The 6,697-nt window shown below is 30.9% G+C and overlaps 1 long non-coding RNA gene across 1 annotated transcript; it reads right to left on the bottom strand.

Annotated features, from left to right (window-relative positions):
- Positions 1-3,437: 3,437 nt before the first annotated feature.
- On the bottom strand, positions 3,438-5,144 carry LOC111240905. Its single transcript, XR_002666543.1, has 3 exons — positions 4,786-5,144; positions 4,596-4,676; positions 3,438-3,742 (listed from the first exon to the last, which is right to left on the bottom strand). It is a non-coding gene; the product is annotated as an uncharacterized LOC111240905 (long non-coding RNA).
- Positions 5,145-6,697: the final 1,553 nt, after the last annotated feature.

The following is a 6,697-nucleotide window of genomic DNA, read 5'->3' on the forward strand; positions in this document are numbered from 1 at the left end:
TGCTAGATCATAATCCTGCACCAAAATTCAAAATTCATTCCTTAATTGTTTTTTGGAGATAAGATAGCACAAAATATTAGGAAGCCAACCCAAAATTATCCAAACGTGAGTAATTTACGCAAATTACATTTACTGTTATCCCTTGTCTTTTCTCTTTAGCCTTGAACGAGTAATTGAACAAAGATTGTTTTGTCAAGTATTCAAATTATTAAAATAATTTAGCGTAATAATAGCACATCAGAAGTCATTAAAATTTTCACAGGGAATTGAAAAAAGAGAAGATAAGTATGAGTCATCTAACAACTAATCCAAAAAAAAGGTTAGCATAAGCATTTGTACAAACACCTTGTGTGCTAAACAAACTACCCTGCAAAAATATTTATTGTGAGCGAATTGGGGATTTTTCAAGTTATTATTAGAGGTTAAGGAATAGGATTCGGAGAAAGAGTTGCAAATGGCAACGATTTTGAGCAATTGGGGAAAGGTACGGTTTCGCGACACTGTAAATGGCAATGCTCTCCCACTTCGTCAACGCTGTTTCTTTTTTGGGATGATTTTTATATAATTTTTAAATGTTAAAATATGAATTGTATGAACGTAACGCAGTGATGGACTCCTAACCTTAAACCTTTTAGGCAACTTCAATCACCAAATTATTAATAAACGGGTTAAATATGTTTTTAGTCCCTATACTTTGAGGCGATTTTAGTTTTAGTCCATTTTCAAACTATGGTACAATTTAGTCCTTCAACCTTAGAAAACTCTGGTTTTAGTTATTTTTACCAAATTTTTTTAACTTTATTTCTTATTTCAAACGCGTTTTTCAGTTAACATTGAAGTAAAAATGTGTCAAACAGTGTAAACAATCTAAATGTTATGATAAAACGTGCTTGAAACAACAAATAAAGTTAAAAAAAATTTGATAAAAAGGACTAAAACCAGAGTTTTCTAAAGTTGAAGGACTAAATTGTACCATAGTTTGAAAATGGACTAAAACCAAAATCGCCTCAAAGTATAGGGACTAAAAACATATTTAACCCTTAATAAATATTAACACACCCAATCATTTAATTATGGAAAATGATATATAGACAACAAGTTTGGACAACATTTAGACACAGGACGCGTGTCTAAATGTGATTGGTCCACGTGAAAATTGATTTTAAATTCGACTGCTGACGTGGTATGGAGAGAAGGGGTCATATCTGAATCTGAAAATCATTTTTTCCATTTGCGCTTCGACACATTTGAGAGAGAGAAGCGAAACGCGTTCGAGAACTCAGCCACCACCGTCACAGTGACGATCTTGTACAAAAACCTCACCTGAAGTACCCACTTATTTAGCTTGTGGTACCACTAGTTTTCCTGCACCATGTGTTTGAATAAATATGGATCTTTTGCCATGTGTTTTTTCAGAAATTGTATGAAAATTGGTTCCAAATTACTTGTAAGTGAAAAAAATGATGAAAAACAAATTAGGCACTCCTAAATGACTATCATGTTCACAGTTGACCTTTCTGTACAAAAACCTCACTTGAAGTACCCACTTATTTAGCTTGTGGTACCACTAGTTTTCCTGCACCATGGATTTGAATAAATATGGATCTTTTATCACGTGTTTGGTCAGAAATTGTATGAAAATTGGTTCCAAATTACTTGTAAGTGGAAAAAATGATGAAAAACAAATTAGGCTCTCCTAAATGACTATCATGTTCACAGTTGACCTTTTTGTACAAAAACCGCACCTGAAGTACCCACTTATTTAGCCTGTGGTACCACTAGTTTTCCTGCACCATGGGTTTGAATAAATATGGATCTTTTATCACGTGTTTGTTCAAAAATTGTATGAAAATTGGTTTCAAATTACTTGTAAGTGGAAAAATGATGAAAAACAAATTAGGCACTCCTAAATGACTATCATGTTCACAAATGAGCTTTCTGTACAAAAACCGCACTTGAAGTACCCATTTATTCAGCCTGTGGTATCACTAGTTTTCCTACACCATGGGTTTGAATAAATATGGATCTTTTGCCACGTGTTTGTTCAGAAATATTATGAAAATTGGTTCCAAATTACTTGTAATTGGAAAAATTGATGAAAATACAAATTAGGCACTCTTAAATGACTATCATGTTCACAGTTGACCTTTCTGTACAAAAACCTCACTTGAAGTACCCACTTATTTAACCTGTGGTACCACTTGTTTTCCTTTACCATGGGTTTGAATAAATATGGATCTTTTGTCATGTGTTTGTTCAGAAATTGTATGAAAATGGGTTCCAAATTACTTGTAATTAGAAAAAATGATAAAAATACAAATTAGACACTCCTAAATGATGAAAATACAAATTTAGACCATTGTTTTACTTCAACTAAATTATTTTTAACTTAACTTCATTTGGTATGTTTAAATATAAAAAAATAATTAAAAGTCTTCCAATATAACATTTGTTATAATATTCAACAATAATTTATTTGGAACATGTATTAAAATCTTGTAATAAATAAAAGGTTTATTACTAACTACATTAAAAATATGAATAAAATGAAATGGGAAATTTTTGTTAAGCTTTTAAATAAATTAAACTTCCAATAGTAATAGAAATAAATTATGTAATTTAAATATTTAATCATTACGTTCTTAATTTCTTTTATTCTTTTAAATTTATAAAAAATAATTATTTCCAAGTAATAACAAATTTTTTTACACCAACAATGGAGCATAATGATGAAAAGAGACGTCTTAAATCTAAAATTTGTCTTCAAAACTTTTCAACCTCACAAAAATGAATATCATGTCTAATAACATTTTGTTAAGACAAGGATGCATTGTCCTCATGCTAACGGTCAATCCAACCAAAATACAAAAATCAACCTTCAATTATGTAATAAATATTGATTAACTCAATTAACTCAACCAACATTCTTATTCTTTAACAACTCTTAAACAATTACAGTAATATTACAATGTGTTACCTATTCAACAACCACAATTTTAATATATATTCATAATAAACAAATTTAATAATCTAAGTTGTCAAAACCATTTACAATGTGCTACCTATTCAATAACCACAATTTTAATATATATTCATAATAAACAAATTTAATAATCTAAGTTGTCAAAACCATTTACAATGATAAAAAGTTTTTCAAACCACCAAGATTAATAGACATTAATAAAGCTTCCAACACACTCTCTTTAAAATGAACTCTAGGGACTGCACCACATATGCTAAAGTAGCATTTGGTCTCTCCAAACCTGTTCATTTAAGACAAAAAAACTATTGAATATATAATAATAGCTTTAGCCACTATAAAAATCCATGAACAACAATACCATTGAATATATAATAATAGCTTTAGCCATTAAAAATTGAGGGAGTATTTTGGCACTATGTTTATTCTAGGTTACTTAATTTTCTACTTGTGCAAGTTTAATTACTATAATTAAATACTTATTCCAAAAGTAACGATTGAGAATTACAAAGTCAAAAAATAAAAAAAGATTAGAAAAATGCTCAGCTAGTTTAACTTACAAGTATACAAGAACTTCCAAACCAAATATTGATAATACTCAGAAAGTTGTGACTACAAAAACAATCACATGAGACGACAAAAATCCTTATCTTAGAGACAGAAGAAACAAGTATTAAAACAGGATAAAAGAAACGTACAGAATCCAACAATTGCAAGAAAGAGCATAACAACAACAAGAATAACCAGTGCAGAGCCAGTCTCCTACAACACATAATATATAATTGTAAGAAAAAAAGACATTCTAAAACCTCAAATCAAATCAAGATATCCAAATGTACTACAACAATATAAAATAACAAAAAAGTTTACATGGTTTTGGAGCTCAGTAAAACTGCACCAGAACAACCGTGCAAGCAATGGAAAATGAGGACTGTCAATACTTTTCGAACTGTGTTCTGTGCTCATTCAATTAATGATCGTAAAATGTGATTTAATGATAAATAACATTATTAAGAAAACACATTCATGATGATGATTATGTGGTGGAGCAATAAAACATGTTTTGCGACAAATAATTGACTAAAAACTAAGTTGGAAAGAGAATAAAATGTCACTGATAACTTAGGATTAACCTCAGAAAAAGCTAACAGGCTCAGTCCAGCAGCCACTGCAGCAATCCCAGGAGTAACAGCAACATCATCAGATGAATCATGCAATGATCCTCCATTAATTAGAAACACAGAGAAATACTCTAACAAGATCATGAACAAAAATATATTTATTTTAAAATCAAGCACATATAAATGGATCAACCACCATATTCTTGAAAAAAACATCTCATTCTCATTTTTCTTTTTTATAATCAGCAAGTCCATTTAATGATTCATTCTTCGTTTTCCCTGATTGGTTAGTTTCCTTTCTTGCAAACTAAAATTCTCAATTTGAAAGATCAAACTTTTACTTCTCCCAAAAGCAATTTAAATACCATATCTGTATTATTAAATTAAATAGAGAAAATGCATACTAGTTTACAATATGAAAAGCAATAGTAGTATTTTCCCATGCTTCAACATTGAGACTAACAATTACAATTACATAAAATCAACATACTTACTCTAATTACTTCAGATATAGCATGCGTTAGATTATCCAAACTCAATGTCTTCTTTGGTGTTAACCAAGGAAGACCATTACTCTGCAGAATTCCATTCCGTGTTAGAACACTAAAGAGTAGAAAAAAATTGACATTTTAAATTAAAAAGTTATAACTATAAAACAGTAAAATGAAAAGGGAGAGGAAATACCTTCCATCCTCTCGGTCCTTTCGAACCATCCTTAATTGCATAAGTAACTTTAAATCCATTAACGGTAACGCAATCAATTTAGAGTTCCCGTCAAATCTGGCTTCCACCACAAGTTTACTCAATTAGCTTCAAGAAACTTTCTTAAAAAGTGCAATAGGAAAAAACAGATATTCTTGGTAAAATAACACAACAACCTTTGAATGGTGGTAGGAATTTAGTTCCCGCACCATTAATTGCAAAATTGGGATGATCTAACCTTAGATTTTGTCTGTCTTCTTAAGGAAGCCTGGCTTATCATCACCATTATAAGCAATTGACGCTGCCTTCTTCTTCATACTCCCAAAATCTAAGGATCGCCTAATCTCTACTGGAGCTCTGATATCAAGCAATTAAGCTAAAAAATAAAAAGAACAAAGGATAATAATCAAAACCTAAAAAAAGAAATCGAGAATAATCGAACCAATTGAGTCCCATGATTTATCCTGTGACAAGTTCGAGGCTTTCTACTATAGGCTTTTCTACTATAGGGTAGTGGGTGTTTCTCTACTATAGGCTTTGCTTATAACCATACAACAACAGTACTAGAAAACAACTCAAAGGAGATATTCATGCAAATCATTGTTAAAAGGAAAAAAATACCTTTTAGAAAGGTACTCCGGCAGACCTCCGGCGACACTCCGGCGGCACTGGGCGGTTGGGACGACGACAAGATGTTATCTTCGAACGACGGCTCAACGGCGGCGGTACGGTGGCTTAGAGGAGAGAAGATGACGGTGCACCTTCGGCGTCTAGGTTTTGCCTTCTTCGAAGCCGGCTCGAACGCCATTCTGGGTGGCTACGTGGAGGAAAGACAGCGGACGGACGACGGGTCTCCGGTGGCAGCAGTTCGACGTCAGTGGAGGCCGATTCGAACGAGATCGTCACTATGATGGTGATGGCTGGGTTCTAGAACGCACTTCGCTTGTCTCTCTCTCTCAAATGTGTCGAAGCGCAAATGGAAAAATTGATTTTCAGATTCAAATCTGACCCCTTCCCTCCATACCACGTTAGCAGTCGAATTTAAAATCAATTTTCACGTGGACCAATTATATTTAGACATGCGTCCTGTGTCTAAGTGTTGTCCAAACTTATTGTCTATATATCATTTTCCTTTAATTATATACAAAAATTTCATATAACTTAAAGGATAATGATACTTAGACAACATTTTTGACAACATTTGAACAACATCCTACGTGTCATTCTGTGATTGGTCCAAAATTATTCCACAATCAATAATAATAATCATAAACACCACCATGGACCAATCACAGAATGACACGTAGGATGATGTTCAAATGTTGTCAAAAAATGTTGTCTAAGTATCATTATCCTAACTGGACTTAAAACTATGTCAAAAACATAGAATATGTCACACCTTACAATTATTATTATTTAAAAAAAAAGTTTTTAACTTCTATCTATAGTATGCTTTTGTTTGTCAAATGTTAATTGTCTTCTTACGTATCAAAGTAAAATATTTTTAAAAGATTTATTTTATTTTTCAATTAAAAGATTAAGTAATTTATTAACTTCTTAACAAATGCAAATAAATATTTCTTTTGTTAAAACTATGGGTTTTTATTTTATTTCTTAACTTTGTTTTTCTAAATGTGGTTAAATGCCTTTTCAAATCAAAATAAGCATTATCTAAAATTTTAACTATTTTTTAATTTTAATTAAAGTTAAATTCAATAATTTAAAAAAAAAGATTATTGTATTACATATCCATAATCTAATTCATTACCTCATATTTCTACCCAAACCTTTAGGAAATAGAATATTTTAAATAATAAAAGTTAGTTATTTTTATTATAAATTTAAAATATAAAATAAAAATTTTATAAATAAGTTTTATTATTTAAAATCATAT

Source organism: Vigna radiata, unplaced genomic scaffold (assembly GCF_000741045.1).
Source record: "Vigna radiata var. radiata cultivar VC1973A unplaced genomic scaffold, Vradiata_ver6 scaffold_171, whole genome shotgun sequence".
NCBI lineage: Eukaryota > Viridiplantae > Streptophyta > Magnoliopsida > Fabales > Fabaceae > Vigna > Vigna radiata.